General features: G+C 46.6%; 13 non-coding genes across 13 annotated transcripts; 4 read left to right on the top strand and 9 right to left on the bottom strand.

Annotated features, from left to right (window-relative positions):
- The first annotated feature begins 922 nt into the window (after positions 1 to 922).
- trnag-gcc (transfer RNA glycine (anticodon GCC)) lies at positions 923 to 993 on the top strand. Its single transcript has one exon. It is a non-coding gene; the product is annotated as a tRNA-Gly (tRNA).
- Positions 994 to 1,394: 401 nt separating this feature from the next.
- On the bottom strand, positions 1,395 to 1,466 carry trnad-guc (transfer RNA aspartic acid (anticodon GUC)). The gene has a single exon. It is a non-coding gene; the product is annotated as a tRNA-Asp (tRNA).
- Positions 1,467 to 1,931: 465 nt separating this feature from the next.
- On the top strand, positions 1,932 to 2,002 carry trnag-gcc (transfer RNA glycine (anticodon GCC)). Its single transcript has one exon. It is a non-coding gene; the product is annotated as a tRNA-Gly (tRNA).
- A 401-nt stretch (positions 2,003 to 2,403) lies between these two features.
- Positions 2,404 to 2,475, bottom strand: trnad-guc (transfer RNA aspartic acid (anticodon GUC)). The gene has a single exon. It is a non-coding gene; the product is annotated as a tRNA-Asp (tRNA).
- A 1,690-nt stretch (positions 2,476 to 4,165) lies between these two features.
- On the bottom strand, positions 4,166 to 4,237 carry trnad-guc (transfer RNA aspartic acid (anticodon GUC)). The gene has a single exon. It is a non-coding gene; the product is annotated as a tRNA-Asp (tRNA).
- A 1,940-nt stretch (positions 4,238 to 6,177) lies between these two features.
- On the bottom strand, positions 6,178 to 6,249 carry trnad-guc (transfer RNA aspartic acid (anticodon GUC)). Its single transcript has one exon. It is a non-coding gene; the product is annotated as a tRNA-Asp (tRNA).
- Positions 6,250 to 8,472: 2,223 nt separating this feature from the next.
- On the top strand, positions 8,473 to 8,543 carry trnag-gcc (transfer RNA glycine (anticodon GCC)). The gene has a single exon. It is a non-coding gene; the product is annotated as a tRNA-Gly (tRNA).
- A 401-nt stretch (positions 8,544 to 8,944) lies between these two features.
- On the bottom strand, positions 8,945 to 9,016 carry trnad-guc (transfer RNA aspartic acid (anticodon GUC)). Its single transcript has one exon. It is a non-coding gene; the product is annotated as a tRNA-Asp (tRNA).
- A 937-nt stretch (positions 9,017 to 9,953) lies between these two features.
- trnad-guc (transfer RNA aspartic acid (anticodon GUC)) lies at positions 9,954 to 10,025 on the bottom strand. Its single transcript has one exon. It is a non-coding gene; the product is annotated as a tRNA-Asp (tRNA).
- A 2,228-nt stretch (positions 10,026 to 12,253) lies between these two features.
- On the top strand, positions 12,254 to 12,324 carry trnag-gcc (transfer RNA glycine (anticodon GCC)). The gene has a single exon. It is a non-coding gene; the product is annotated as a tRNA-Gly (tRNA).
- Positions 12,325 to 12,725: 401 nt separating this feature from the next.
- Positions 12,726 to 12,797, bottom strand: trnad-guc (transfer RNA aspartic acid (anticodon GUC)). The gene has a single exon. It is a non-coding gene; the product is annotated as a tRNA-Asp (tRNA).
- Positions 12,798 to 13,730: 933 nt separating this feature from the next.
- trnad-guc (transfer RNA aspartic acid (anticodon GUC)) lies at positions 13,731 to 13,802 on the bottom strand. Its single transcript has one exon. It is a non-coding gene; the product is annotated as a tRNA-Asp (tRNA).
- A 937-nt stretch (positions 13,803 to 14,739) lies between these two features.
- trnad-guc (transfer RNA aspartic acid (anticodon GUC)) lies at positions 14,740 to 14,811 on the bottom strand. The gene has a single exon. It is a non-coding gene; the product is annotated as a tRNA-Asp (tRNA).
- Positions 14,812 to 15,341: the final 530 nt, after the last annotated feature.

The raw sequence follows: 15,341 nt of genomic DNA, 5'->3' as shown, positions 1-15,341 counted from the left end.
GAATTCTTAAAACGCAACTTAAACACAGTGTGCGAATGGTCACCTCTCACCGAACATCAAACTGAGCGGGCGAACCTAACTTAACAGATCGTCTGAAATAAATAGTTCTTGACGTCAGTGATTTCACTTTCGTAAGGTGACCTCAAAACTCCCTTCAGATGTGGGACTCAAACCCACTCTTCCAGATGAGACAGCGACCTGATTGCAGCACCATAGACCGATCGGCCATCCTGACACAAACTAAAAAGTGTACCAGAGTGAATAGTGGGTTCAATTTCGTTAAACTCGTCAAGTTATCAATGGCCTCGTCTTGCTCACAGACGCCTCATGCATCTCAAATAACGCCAGGTCGAATGTTTTCGGCACTGTGAGTAAAATTCCCCTACTCCCCTTCGGGGAATTGAACCCCGGTCTCCCGCGTGACAGGCGGGGATACTGAACACTATACTAACGAGGAACTCTGTGAATGCACGTTCCTCAACACGTGCAAGAACTTTGACGTCTACAGGTGGAAACGTGAGTCTGACCAATTAATTTCTGGGGGCACAAATTCTTGAGCTAACAAGCGTTGGTGTTTCATTGGTAGAATTACCTGTCATGCATGAAGCCCTGGTCTGCAACATTGGAAAGTATCTGGGCTGCATTGTAGTGCACCTGCTGCTGAATCCCTGGCTGATTGCAGGCAAAGGTATAAGGCTGGGTCATTTGTGTGACCAAAACAAATTGGCTCTTTTCGTTCAGACTGAGCTAAACCAAGAATCTTCACATTCCTGGTTTCATGCATGGCCAATGGATACTGACCACTGTACTAATGAGGGGCTGTGGCGTTCTAGTATTTCTTAATGTGAGCAAGCACTTTGAGTCCTGCAGGTGGAAATGTGTCTCGAGAGGATTTTGTGAGCCAAAGTGTGTCTAAATGTGAGCATTGGTGGTTCAGTGGTAGAATTTTCGCCTGCCATGCGGGAGGCCCTGGTTCGATTCCCGGCCAATGCAGTGCATAATTATTATGAATTCTTAAAACGCAACTTAAACACAGTGTGCGAATGGTCACCTCTCACCAAACATCAAACTGAGCGGGCGAACCTAACTTAACAGATCGTCTGAAATAAATAGTTCTTGACGTCAGTGATTTCACTTTTCGTAAGGTGACCTCAAAACTCCCTTCAGATGTGGGACTCAAACCCACTCTTCCAGATGAGACAGCGACCTGATTGCAGCACCATAGACCGATCGGCCATCCTGACACAAACTAAAAAGTGTACCAGAGTGAATAGTGGGTTCAATTTCGTTAAACTCGTCAAGTTATCAATGGCCTCGTCTTGCTCACAGACGCCTCATGCATCTCAAATAACGCCAGGTCGAATGTTTTCGGCACTGTGAGTAAAATTCCCCTACTCCCCGTCGGGGAATTGAACCCCGGTCTCCCGCGTGACAGGCGGGGATACTGACCACTATACTAACGAGGAACTCTGTGAATACACGTTCCTCAACACGTCCAAGAACTTTGACGTCTACAGGTGGAAACGTGAGTCTGACCAATTAATTTCTGGGGGCACAAATTCTTGAGCTAACAAGCGTTGGTGTTTCATTGGTAGAATTACCTGTCATGCATGAAGCCCTGGTCTGCAACATCGGAAAGTATCTGGGCTGCATTGTAGTGCACCTGCTGCTGAATCCCTGGCTGATTGCAGGCAAAGGTATAAGGCTGGGTCATTTGTGTGACCAAAACAAATTGGCTCTTTTCGTTCAGACTGAGCTAAACCAAGAATCTTCACATTCCTGGTTTCATGCATGGCCAATGGATACTGACCACTGTACTAATGAGGGGCTGTGGCGTTCTAGTATTTCTTAATGTGAGCAAGCACTTTGAGTCCTGCAGGTGGAAATGTGTCTCGAGAGGATTTTGTGAGCCAAAGTGTGTCTAAATGTGAGCATTGGTGGTTCAGTGGTAGAATTTTCGTCTGCCACGCGGGAGGCCCTGGTTCGATTCCCGGCCAATGCAGTGCATAATTATTATGAATTCTTAAAACGCAACTTAAACACAGTGTGCGAATGGTCACCTCTCACCAAACATCAAACTGAGCGGGCGAACCTAACTTAACAGATCGTCTGAAATAAATAGTTCTTGACGTCAGTGATTTCACTTTTCGTAAGGTGACCTCAAAACTCCCTTCAGAAGTGGGAGTCAGACACACTCTTCCAGACGAGACAGCGACCTGATTGCAGCACCATAGACCGATCGGCCATCCTGACACAAACTAAAGAGTGTACCAGAGTGAATAGTGGGTTCAATTTCGTTAAACTCGTCAAGTTATCAATGGCCTCGTCTTGCTCACAGACGCCTCATGCATCTCAAATAACGCCAGGTCGAATGTGTTCGGCACTGTGAGTAAAATTCCCCTACTCCCCGTCGGGGAATTGGACCCCGGTCTCCCGCGTGACAGGCGGGGATACTGACCACTATACTAACGAGGAACTCTGTGAATGCACGTTCCTCAACACGTCCAAGAACTTTGACGTCTACAGGTGGAAACGTGAGTCTGACCAATTAATTTCTGGGGGCACAAATTCTTGAGCTAACAAGCGTAGGTGTTTCATTGGTAGAATTACCTGTCATGCATGAAGCCCTGGTCTGCAACATTGGAAAGTATCTGGGCTGCATTGTAGTGCACCTGCTGCTGAATCCCTGGCTGATTGCAGGCAAAGGTATAAGGCTGGGTCATTTGTGTGACCAAAACAAATTGGCTCTTTTCGTTCAGACTGAGCTAAACCAAGAATCTTCACATTCCTGGTTTCATGCATGGCCAATGGATACTGACCACTGTACTAATGAGGGGCTACGGCGTTCTAGTATTTCTTAATGTGAGCACGCACTTTGAGTCCTGCAGGTGGAAATGTGTCTCGGGAGGATTTTGTGAGCCAAAGTGTGTCTAAATGTGCGCATTGGTGGTTCAGTGGTAGAATTCTCGCCTGCCACGCTGGAAGTCCTGGTTCTATTCCCGGCCAATGCAGTGCATAATCATTATGAATTCTTAAAACGCAACTTAAACTTAAACTCGTCAAGTTATCAATGGCCTCGTCTTGCTCACAGACGCCTCATGCATCTCAAATAACGCCAGGTCGAATGTGTTCGGCACTGTGAGTAAAATTCCCCTACTCCCCGTCGGGGAATTGAACCCCGGTCTCCCGCGTGACAGTCGGGGATAATGACCACTAAACTAACGAGAAACTCTGTGAATACACGTTCCTCAACACGTGCAAGAACTTTGACGTCTACAGGTGGAAACGTGAGTCTGACCAATTAATTTCTGGGGGCACAAATTCTTGAGCTAACAAGCGTTGGTGTTTCATTGGTAGAATTACCTGTCATGCATGAAGCCCTGGTCTGCAACATTGGAAAGTATCTGGGCTGCATTGTAGTGCACCTGCTGCTGAATCCCTGGCTGATTGCAGGCAAAGCTATAAGGCTGGGTCATTTGTGTGACCAAAACAAATTGGCTCTTTTCGTTCAGACTGAGCTAAACCAAGAATCTTCACATTCCTGGTTTCATGCATGGCCAATGGATACTGACCACTGTATTAATGAGGGGCTGTGGCGTTCTAGTATTTCTTAATGTGAGCAAGCACTTTGAGTCCTGCAGGTGGAAATGTGTCTCGAGAGCATTTTGTGAGCCAAAGTTTGTCTAAATGTGAGCATTGGTGGTTCAGTGGTAGAATTCTCGCCTGCCACGCTGGATGCCCTGGTTCTATTCCCGGCCAATGCAGTGCATAATTATTATGAATTCTTAAAACGCAACTTAAACACAGTGTGCGAATGGTCACCTCTCACCAAACATCAAACTGAGCGGGCGAACCTAACTTAACAGATCGTCTGAAATAAATAGTTCTTGACGTCAGTGATTTCACTTTTCGTAAGGTGACCTCAAAACTCCCTTCAGATGTGGGACTCAAACCCACTCTTCCAGATGAGACAGCGACCTGATTGCAGCACCATAGACCGATCGGCCATCCTGACACAAACTAAAAAGTGTACCAGAGTGAATAGTGGGTTCAATTTCGTTAAACTCGTCAAGTTATCAATGGCCTCGTCTTGCTCACAGACGCCTCATGCATCTCAAATAACGCCAGGTCGAATGTTTTCGGCACTGTGAGTAAAATTCCGCTACTCCCCGTCGGGGAATTGAACCCCGGTCTCCCGCGTGACAGGCGGGGATACTGACCACTATACTAACGAGGAACTCTGTTCATTTTCCTCAACACGTCCAAGAACTTTGACGTCTACAGGTGGAAACGTGAGTCTGACCAATTAATTTCTGGGGGCACAAATTCTTGAGCTAACAAGCGTTGGTGTTTCATTGGTAGAATTACCTGTCATGCATGAAGCCCTGGTCTGCAACATTGGAAAGTATCTGGGCTGCATTGTAGTGCACCTGCTGCTGAATCCCTGGCTGATTGCAGGCAAAGGTATAAGGCTGGGTCATTTGTGTGACCAAAACAAATTGGCTCTTTTCGTTCAGACTGAGCTAAACCAAGAATCTTCACATTCCTGGTTTCATGCATGGCCAATGGATACTGACCACTGTACTAATGAGGGGCTGTGGCGTTCTAGTATTTCTTAATGTGAGCAAGCACTTTGAGTCCTGCAGGTGGAAATGTGTCTCGGGAGGATTTTGTGAGCCAAAGTGTGTCTAAATGTGTGCATTGGTGGTTCAGTGGTAGAATTCTCGCCTGCCAGTTGGAGGCCCTGGTTCTATTCCCGGCCAATGCAGTGCATAATTATTATGAATTCTTAAAACGCAACTTAAACACAGTGTGCGAATGGTCACCTCTCACCGAACATCAAACTGAGCGGGCGAACCTAACTTAACAGATCGTCTGAAATAAATAGTTCTTGACGTCAGTGATTTCACTTTCGTAAGGTGACCTCAAAACTCCCTTCAGATGTGGGACTCAAACCCACTCTTCCAGACGAGACAGCGACCTGATTGCAGCACCATAGACCGATCGGCCATCCTGACACAAACTAAAAAGTGTACCAGAGTGAATAGTGGGTTCAATTTCGTTAAACTCGTCAAGTTATCAATGGCCTCGTCTTGCTCACAGACGCCTCATGCATCTCAAATAACGCCAGGTCGAATGTGTTCGGCACTGTGAGTAAAATTCCCCTACTCCCCGTCGGGGAATTGAACCCCGGTCTCCCGCGTGACAGTCGGGGATAATGACCACTAAACTAACGAGAAACTCTGTGAATACACGTTCCTCAACACGTGCAAGAACTTTGACGTCTACAGGTGGAAACGTGAGTCTGACCAATTAATTTCTGGGGGCACAAATTCTTGAGCTAACAAGCGTTGGTGTTTCATTGGTAGAATTACCTGTCATGCATGAAGCCCTGGTCTGCAACATTGGAAAGTATCTGGGCTGCATTGTAGTGCACCTGCTGCTGAATCCCTGGCTGATTGCAGGCAAAGCTATAAGGCTGGGTCATTTGTGTGACCAAAACAAATTGGCTCTTTTCGTTCAGACTGAGCTAAACCAAGAATCTTCACATTCCTGGTTTCATGCATGGCCAATGGATACTGACCACTGTATTAATGAGGGGCTGTGGCGTTCTAGTATTTCTTAATGTGAGCAAGCACTTTGAGTCCTGCAGGTGGAAATGTGTCTCGAGAGCATTTTGTGAGCCAAAGTTTGTCTAAATGTGAGCATTGGTGGTTCAGTGGTAGAATTCTCGCCTGCCACGCTGGCTGCCCTGGTTCTATTCCCGGCCAATGCAGTGCGTAATTATTATGAATTCTTAAAACGCAACTTAAACACAGTGTGCGAATGGTCACCTCTCACCAAACATCAAACTGAGCGGGCGAACCTAACTTAACAGATCGTCTGAAATAAATAGTTCTTGACGTCAGTGATTTCACTTTTCGTAAGGTGACCTCAAAACTCCCTTCAGATGTGGGACTCAAACCCACTCTTCCAGATGAGACAGCGACCTGATTGCAGCACCATAGACCGATCGGCCATCCTGACACAAACTAAAAAGTGTACCAGAGTGAATAGTGGGTTCAATTTCGTTAAACTCGTCAAGTTATCAATGGCCTCGTCTTGCTCACAGACGCCTCATGCATCTCAAATAACACCAGGTCGAATGTTTTCGGCACTGTGAGTAAAATTCCGCTACTCCCCGTCGGGGAATTGAACCCCGGTCTCCCGCGTGACAGGCGGGGATACTGACCACTATACTAACGAGGAACTCTGTTCATGTTCCTCAACACGTCCAAGAACTTTGACGTCTACAGGTGGAAACGTGAGTCTGACCAATTAATTTCTGGGGGCACAAATTCTTGAGCTAACAAGCGTTGGTGTTTCATTGGTAGAATTACCTGTCATGCATGAAGCCCTGGTCTGCAACATTGGAAAGTATCTGGGCTGCATTGTAGTGCACCTGCTGCTAAATCCCTGGCTGATTGCAGGCAAAGGTATAAGGCTGGGTCATTTGTGTGACCAAAACAAATTGGCTCTTTTCGTTCAGACTGAGCTAAACCAAGAATCTTCACATTCCTGGTTTCATGCATGGCCAATGGATACTGACCACTGTACTAATGAGGGGCTGTGGCGTTCTAGTATTTCTTAATGTGAGCAAGCACTTTGAGTCCTGCAGGTGGAAATGTGTCTCGGGAGGATTTTGTGAGCCAAAGTGTGTCTAAATGTGAGCATTGTTGGTTCAGTGGTAGAATTCTCGCCTGCCACGCTGGAGGCCCTGGTTCTATTCCCGGCCAATGCAGTGCATAATTATTATGAATTCTTAAAACGCAACTTAAACACAGTGTGCGAATAGTCACCTCTCACCGAACATCAAACTGAGCGGGCGAACCTAACTTAACAGATCGTCTGAAATAAATAGTTCTTGACGTCAGTGATTTCACTTTCGTAAGGTGACCTCAAAACTCCCTTCAGATGTGGGACTCAAACCCACTCTTCCAGACGAGACAGCGACCTGATTGCAGCACCATAGACCGATCGGCCATCCTGACACAAACTAAAAAGTGTACCAGAGTGAATAGTGGGTTCAATTTCGTTAAACTCGTCAAGTTATCAATGGCCTCGTCTTGCTCACAGACGCCTCATGCATCTCAAATAACGCCAGGTCGAATGTGTTCGGCACTGTGAGTAAAATTCCCCAACTCCCCGTCGGGGAATTGGACCCCTGTCTCCCGCGTGACAGGCGGGGATACTGACCACTATGCTAACGAGGAACTCTGTGAATACACGTTCCTCAACACGTCCAAGAACTTTGACGTCTACAGGTGGAAACGTGAGTCTGACCAATTAATTTCTGGGGGCACAAATTCTTGAGCTAACAAGCGTTGGTGTTTCATTGGTAGAATTACCTGTCATGCATGAAGCCCTGGTCTGCAACATTGGAAAGTATCTGGGCTGCATTGTAGTGCACCTGCTGCTGAATCCCTGGCTGATTGCAGGCAAAGGTATAAGGAAGGGGTCATTTGTGTGACCAAAACAAATTGGCTCTTTTCGTTCAGACTGAGCTAAACCAAGAATCTTCACATTCCTGGTTTCATGAATGGCCAATGGATACTGACCACTGTACTAATGAGGGGCTGTGGCATTCTAGTATTTCTTAATGTGAGCAAGCACTTTGAGTCCTGCAGGTGGAAATGTGTCTCGGGAGGATTTTTTGAGCCAAAGTGTGTCTAAATGTGAGCATTGGTGGTTCAGTGGTAGAATTCTCGCCTGCCACGCTGGAGGCCCTGGTTCTATTCCCGGCCAATGCAGTGCATAATTATTATGAATTCTTAAAACGCAACTTAAACTTAAACTCGTCAAGTTATCAATGGCCTCGTCTTGCTCACAGACGCCTCATGCATCTCAAATAACGCCAGGTCGAATGTGTTCGGCACTGTGAGTAAAATTCCACTACTCCCCGTCGGGGAATTGAACCCCGGTCTCCCGCGTGACAGTCGGGGATAGTGACCACTAAACTAACGAGGAACTCTGTGAATACACGTTCCTCAACACGTGCAAGAACTTTGACGTCTACAGGTGGAAACGTGAGTCTGACCAATTAATTTCTGGGGGCACAAATTCTTGAGCTAACAAGCGTTGGTGTTTCATTGGTAGAATTACCTGTCATGCATGAAGCCCTGGTCTGCAACATTGGAAAGTATCTGGGCTGCATTGTAGTGCACCTGCTGCTGAATCCCTGGCTGATTGCAGGCAAAGCTATAAGGCTGGGTCATTTGTGTGACCAAAACAAATTGGCTCTTTTCGTTCAGACTGAGCTAAACCAAGAATCTTCACATTCCTGGTTTCATGCATGGCCAATGGATACTGACCACTGTACTAATGAGGGGCTGTGGCGTTCTAGTATTTCTTAATGTGAGCAAGCACTTTGAGTCCTGCAGGTGGAAATGTGTCTCGAGAGGATTTTGTGAGCCAAAGTGTGTCTAAATGTGAGCATTGGTGGTTCAGTGGTAGAATTTTCGTCTGCCACGCGGGAGGCCCTGGTTCGATTCCCTGCCAATGCAGTGCATAATTATTATGAATTCTTAAAACGCAACTTAAACACAGTGTGCGAATGGTCACCTCTCACCAAACATCAAACTGAGCGGGCGAACCTAACTTAACAGATCGTCTGAAATAAATAGTTCTTGACGTCAGTGATTTCACTTTTCGTAAGGTGACCTCAAAACTCCCTTCAGATGTGGGACTCAAACCCACTCTTCCAGATGAGACAGCGACCTGATTGCAGCACCATAGACCGATCGGCCATCCTGACACAAACTAAAAAGTGTACCAGAGTGAATAGTGGGTTCAATTTCGTTAAACTCGTCAAGTTATCAATGGCCTCGTCTTGCTCACAGACGCCTCATGCATCTCAAATAACGCCAGGTCGAATGTTTTCGGCACTGTGAGTAAAATTCCCAGACTCCCCTTCGGGGAATTGAACCCCGGTCTCCCGCGTGACAGGCGGGGATACTGACCACTATACTAACGAGGAACTCTGTGACTGCACGTTCCTCAACACGTCCAAGAACTTTGACGTCTACAGGTGGAAACGTGAGTCTGACCAATTAATTTCTGGGGGCACAAATTCTTGAGCTAACAAGCGTTGGTGTTTCATTGGTAGAATTACCTGTCATGCATGAAGCCCTGGTCTGCAACATTGGAAAGTATCTGGGCTGCATTGTAGTGCACCTGCTGCTGAATCCCTGGCTGATTGCAGGCAAAGCTATAAGGCTGGGTCATTTGTGTGACCAAAACAAATTGGCTCTTTTCGTTCAGACTGAGCTAAACCAAGAATCTTCACATTCCTGGTTTCATGCATGGCCAATGGATACTGACCACTGTACTAATGAGGGGCTGTGGCGTTCTAGTATTTCTTAATGTGAGCAAGCACTTTGAGTCCTGCAGGTGGAAATGTGTCTCGAGAGGATTTTGTGAGCCAAAGTGTGTCTAAATGTGAGCATTGGTGGTTCAGTGGTAGATTTTTCGTCTGCCACGCGGGAGGCCCTGGTTCGATTCCCTGCCAATGCAGTGCATAATTATTATGAATTCTTAAAACGCAACTTAAACACAGTGTGCGAATGGTCACCTCTCACCAAACATCAAACTGAGCGGGCGAACCTAACTTAACAGATCGTCTGAAATAAATAGTTCTTGACGTCAGTGATTTCACTTTTCGTAAGGTGACCTCAAAACTCCCTTCAGATGTGGGACTCAAACCCACTCTTCCAGATGAGACAGCGACCTGATTGCAGCACCATAGACCGATCGGCCATCCTGACACAAACTAAAAAGTGTACCAGAGTGAATAGTGGGTTCAATTTCGTTAAACTCGTCAAGTTATCAATGGCCTCGTCTTGCTCACAGACGCCTCATGCATCTCAAATAACGCCAGGTCGAATGTTTTCGGCACTGTGAGTAAAAACCCCCTACTCCCCGTCGGGGAATTGAACCCCGGTCTCCCGCGTGACAGGCGGGGATACTGACCACTATACTAACGAGGAACTCTGTGAATATACGTTCCTTAACACGTGCAAGAACTTTGACGTCTACAGGTGGAAACGTGAGTCTGACCAATTAATTTCTGGGGGCACAAATTCTTGAGCTAACAAGCGTTGGTGTTTCATTGGTAGAATTACCTGTCATGCATGAAGCCCTGGTCTGCAACATTGGAAAGTATCTGGGCTGCATTGTAGTGCACCTGCTGCTGAATCCCTGGCTTATTGCAGGCAAAGCTATAAGGCTGGGTCATTTGTGTGACCAAAAAAAATTGGCTCTTTTCGTTCAGACTGAGCTAAACCAAGAATCTTCACATTCCTGGTTTCATGCATGGCCAATGGATACTGACCACTGTACTAATGAGGGGCTGTGGCGTTCTAGTATTTCTTAATGTGAGCAAGCACTTTGAGTCCTGCAGGTGGAAATGTGTCTCGAGAGCATTTTGTGAGCCAAAGTTTGTCTAAATGTGAGCATTGGTGGTTCAGTGGTAGAATTCTCGCCTGCCACGCTGGATGCCCTGGTTCTATTCCCGGCCAATGCAGTGCATAATTATTATGAATTCTTAAAACGCAACTTAAACACAGTGTGCGAATGGTCACCTCTCACCAAACATCAAACTGAGCGGGCGAACCTAACTTAACAGATCGTCTGAAATAAATAGTTCTTGACGTCAGTTATTTCACTTTTCGTAAGGTGACCTCAAAACTCCCTTCAGATGTGGGACTCAAACCCACTCTTCCAGATGAGAAAGCGACCTGATTGCAGCACCATAGACCGATCGGCCATCCTGACACAAACTAAAAAGTGTACCAGAGTGAATAGTGGGTTCAATTTCGTTAAACCTCGTCAAGTTATCAATGGCCTCGTCTTGCTCACAGACGCCTCATGCATCTCAAATAACGCCAGGTCGAATGTTTTCGGCACTGTGAGTAAAATTCCCCGACTCCCCTTCGGGGAATTGAACCCCGGTCTCCCGCGTGACAGGCGGGGATACTGACCACTATACTAACGACGAACTCTGTGAATGCACGTTCCTCAACACGTCCAAGAACTTTGACGTCTACAGGTGGAAACGTGAGTCTGACCAATTAATTTCTGGGGGCACAAATTCTTGAGCTAACAAGCGTAGGTGTTTCATTGGTAGAATTACCTGTCATGCATGAAGCCCTGGTCTGCAACATTGGAAAGTATCTGGGCTGCATTGTAGTGCACCTGCTGCTGAATCCCTGGCTGATTGCAGGCAAAGGTATAAGGCTGGGTCATTTGTGTGACCAAAACAAATTGGCTCTTTTCGTTCAGACTGAGCTAAACCAAGAATCTTCACATTCCTGGTTTCATGCATGGCCAATGGATACTGACCACTGTACTAATGAGGGGCTACGGCGTTCTAGTATTTCTTAATGTGAGCAAGCACTTTGAGTCCTGCAGGTGGAAATGTGTCTCGGGAGGATTTTGTGAGCCAAAGTGTGTCTAAATGTGCGCATTGGTGGTTCAGTGGTAGAATTCTCGCCTGCCACGCTGGAGGCCCTGGTTCTATTCCCGGCCAATGCAGTGCATAATTATTATGAATTCTTAAAACGCAACTTAAACTTAAACTCGTCAAGTTATCAATGGCCTCGTCTTGCTCACAGACGCCTCATGCATCTCAAATAACGCCAGGTCGAATGTGTTCGGCACTGTGAGTTAAATTCCCCTACTCCCCGTCGGGGAATTGAACCCCGGTCTCCCGCGTGACAGTCGGGGATAATGACCACTAAACTAACGAGAAACTCTGTGAATACACGTTCCTCAACACGTGCAAGAACTTTGACGTCTACAGGTGGAAACGTGAGTCTGACCAATTAATTTCTGGGGGCACAAATTCTTGAGCTAACAAGCGTTGGTGTTTCATTGGTAGAATTACCTGTCATGCATGAAGCCCTGGTCTGCAACATTGGAAAGTATCTGGGCTGCATTGTAGTGCACCTGCTGCTGAATCCCTGGCTGATTGCAGGCAAAGCTATAAGGCTGGGTCATTTGTGTGACCACAACAAATTGGCTCTTTTCGTTCAGACTGAGCTAAACCAAGAATCTTCACATTCCTGGTTTCATGCATGGCCAATGGATACTGACCACTGTACTAATGAGGGGCTGTGGCGTTCTAGTATTTCGTAATGTGAGCAAGCACTTTGAGTCCTGCAGGTGGAAATGTGTCTCGAGAGGATTTTGTGAGCCAAAGTGTGTCTAAATGTGAGCATTGGTGGTTCAGTGGTAGAATTTTCGTCTGCCACGTGGGAGGCCCTGGTTCGATTCCCGGCCAATGTAGTGCATAATTATTATGAATTCTTAAAACGCAACTCAAACACAGTGTGCGAATGGTCACCTCTCACCAAACATCAAACTGAGCGGGCGAACCTAACTTAACAGATAGTCTGAAATAAATAGTTCTTGACGTCAGTGATTTCACTTTTCGTAAGGTGACCTCAAAACTCCCTTCAGATGTGGGACTCAAACCCACTCTTCCAGATGAGACAGCGACCTGATTGCAGCACCATAGACCGATCGGCCATCCTGACACAAACTAAAAAGTGTACCAGAGTGAATAGTGGGTTCAATTTCGTTAAACTCGTCAAGTTATCAATGGCCTCGTCTTGCTCACAGACGCCTCATGCATCTCAAATAACGCCAGGTCGAATGTTTTCGGCACTGTGAGTAAAATTCCGCGACTCCCCGTCGGGGAATTGAACCCCGGTCTCCCGCGTGACAGGCGGGGATACTGACCACTATACTAACGAGGAACTCTGTTCATGTTCCTCAACACGTCCAAGAACTTTGACGTCTACAGGTGGAAACGTGAGTCTGACCAATTAATTTCTGGGGGCACAAATTCTTGAGCTAACAAGCGTTGGTGTTTCATTGGTAGAATTACCTGTCATGCATGAAGCCCTGGTCTGCAACATTGGAAAGTATCTGGGCTGCATTGTAGTGCACCTGCTGCTGAATCCCTGGCTTATTGCAGGCAAAGCTATAAGGCTGGGTCATTTGTGTGACCAAAAAAAATTGGCTCTTTTCGTTCAGACTGAGCTAAACCAAGAATCTTCACATTCCTGGTTTCATGCATGGCCAATGGATACTGACCACTGTACTAATGAGGGGCTGTGGCGTTCTAGTATTTCTTAATGTGAGCAAGCACTTTGAGTCCTGCAGGTGGAAATGTGTCTCGAGAGCATTTTGTGAGCCAAAGTTTGTCTAAATGTGAGCATTGGTGGTTCAGTGGTAGAATTCTCGCCTGCCACGCTGGATGCCCTGGTTCTATTCCCGGCCAATGCAGTGCATAATTATTATGAATTCTTAAAACGCAACTTAAACACAGTGTGCGAATGGTCACCTCTCACCAAACATCAAACTGAGCGGGCGAACCTAACTTAACAGATCGTCTGAAATAAATAGTTCTTGACGTCAGTTATTTCACTTTTCGTAAGGTGACCTCAAAACTCCCTTCAGATGTGGGACTCAAACCCACTCTTCCAGATGAGAAAGCGACCTGATTGCAGCACCATAGACCGATCGGCCATCCTGACACAAACTAAAAAGTGTACCAGAGTGAATAGTGGGTTCAATTTCGTTAAACTCGTCAAGTTATCAATGGCCTCGTCTTGCTCACAGACGCCTCATGCATCTCAAATAACGCCAGGTCGAATGTTTTCGGCACTGTGAGTAAAATTCCCCTACTCCCCTTCGGGGAATTGAACCCCGGTCTCCCGCGTGACAGGCGGGGATACTGACCACTATACTAACGAGGAACTCTGTGAATACACGTTCCTCAACACGTCCAAGAACTTTGACGTCTACAGGTGGAAACGTGAGTCTGACCAATTAATTTCTGGGGGCACAAATTCTTGAGCTAACAAGCGTAGGTGTTTCATTGGTAGAATTACCTGTCATGCATGAAGCCCTGGTCTGCAACATTGGAAAGTATCTGGGCTGCATTGTAGTGCACCTGCTGCTGAATCCCTGGCTGATTGCAGGCAAAGGTATAAGGCTGGGTCATTTGTGTGACCAAAACAAATTGGCTCTTTTCGTTCAGACTGAGCTAAACCAAGAATCTTCACATTCCTGGTTTCATGCATGGCCAATGGATACTGACCACTGTACTAATGAGGGGCTACGGCGTTCTAGTATTTCTTAATGTGAGCAAGCACTTTGAGTCCTGCAGGTGGAAATGTGTCTCGGGAGGATTTTGTGAGCCAAAGTGTGTCTAAATGTGCGCATTGGTGGTTCAGTGGTAGAATTCTCGCCTGCCACGCTGGAGGCCCTGGTTCTATTCCCGGCCAATGCAGTGCATAATTATTATGAATTCTTAAAACGCAACTTAAACACAGTGTGCGAATGGTCACCTCTCACCAAACATCAAACTGAGCGGGCGAACCTAACTTAACAGATCGTCTGAAATAAATAGTTCTTGACGTCAGTATTTTCACTTTTCGTAAGGTGACCTCAAAACTCCCTTCAGATGTGGGACTCAAACCCACTCTTCCAGATGAGAAAGCGACCTGATTGCAGCACCATAGACCGATCGGCCATCCTGACACAAACTAAAAAGTGTACCAGAGTGAATAGTGGGTTCAATTTCGTTAAACTCGTCAAGTTATCAATGGCCTCGTCTTGCTCACAGACGCCTCATGCATCTCAAATAACGCCAGGTCGAATGTTTTCGGCACTGTGAGTAAAATTCCGCTACTCCCCGTCGGGGAATTGAACCCCGGTCTCCCGCGTGACAGGCGGGGATACTGACCACTATACTAACGAGGAACTCTGTTCATGTTCCTCAACACGTCCAAGAACTTTGACGTCTACAGGTGGAAACGTGAGTCTGACCAATTAATTTCTGGGGGCACAAATTCTTGAGCTAACAAGCGTTGGTGTTTCATTGGTAGAATTACCTGTCATGCATGATGCCCTGGTCTGCAACATTGGAAAGTATCTGGGCTGCATTGTAGTGCACCTGCTGCTGAATCCCTGGCTGATTGCAGGCAAAGGTATAAGGCTGGGTCATTTGTGTGACCAAAACAAATTGGCTCTTTTCGTTCAGACTGAGCTAAACCAAGAATCTTCACATTCCTGGTTTCATGCATGGCCAATGGATACTGACCACTGTACTAATGAGGGGCTGTGGCGTTCTAGTATTTCTTAATGTGAGCAAGCACTTTGAGTCCTGCAGGTGGAAATGTGTCTCGGGAGGATTTTGTGAGCCAAAGTGTGTCTAAATGTGTGCATTGGTGGTTCAGTGGTAGAATTCTCGCCTGCCAGTTGGAGGCCCTGGTTCTATTCCAGGCCAATGC

The sequence above is a fragment of the Gadus chalcogrammus genome, chromosome 4, assembly GCF_026213295.1.
Source record: "Gadus chalcogrammus isolate NIFS_2021 chromosome 4, NIFS_Gcha_1.0, whole genome shotgun sequence".
Classification (NCBI taxonomy): domain Eukaryota; kingdom Metazoa; phylum Chordata; class Actinopteri; order Gadiformes; family Gadidae; genus Gadus; species Gadus chalcogrammus.
Note: the sequence above shows the minus strand (reverse complement) of the source record. Positions and strands in the feature narration are given on the sequence as shown.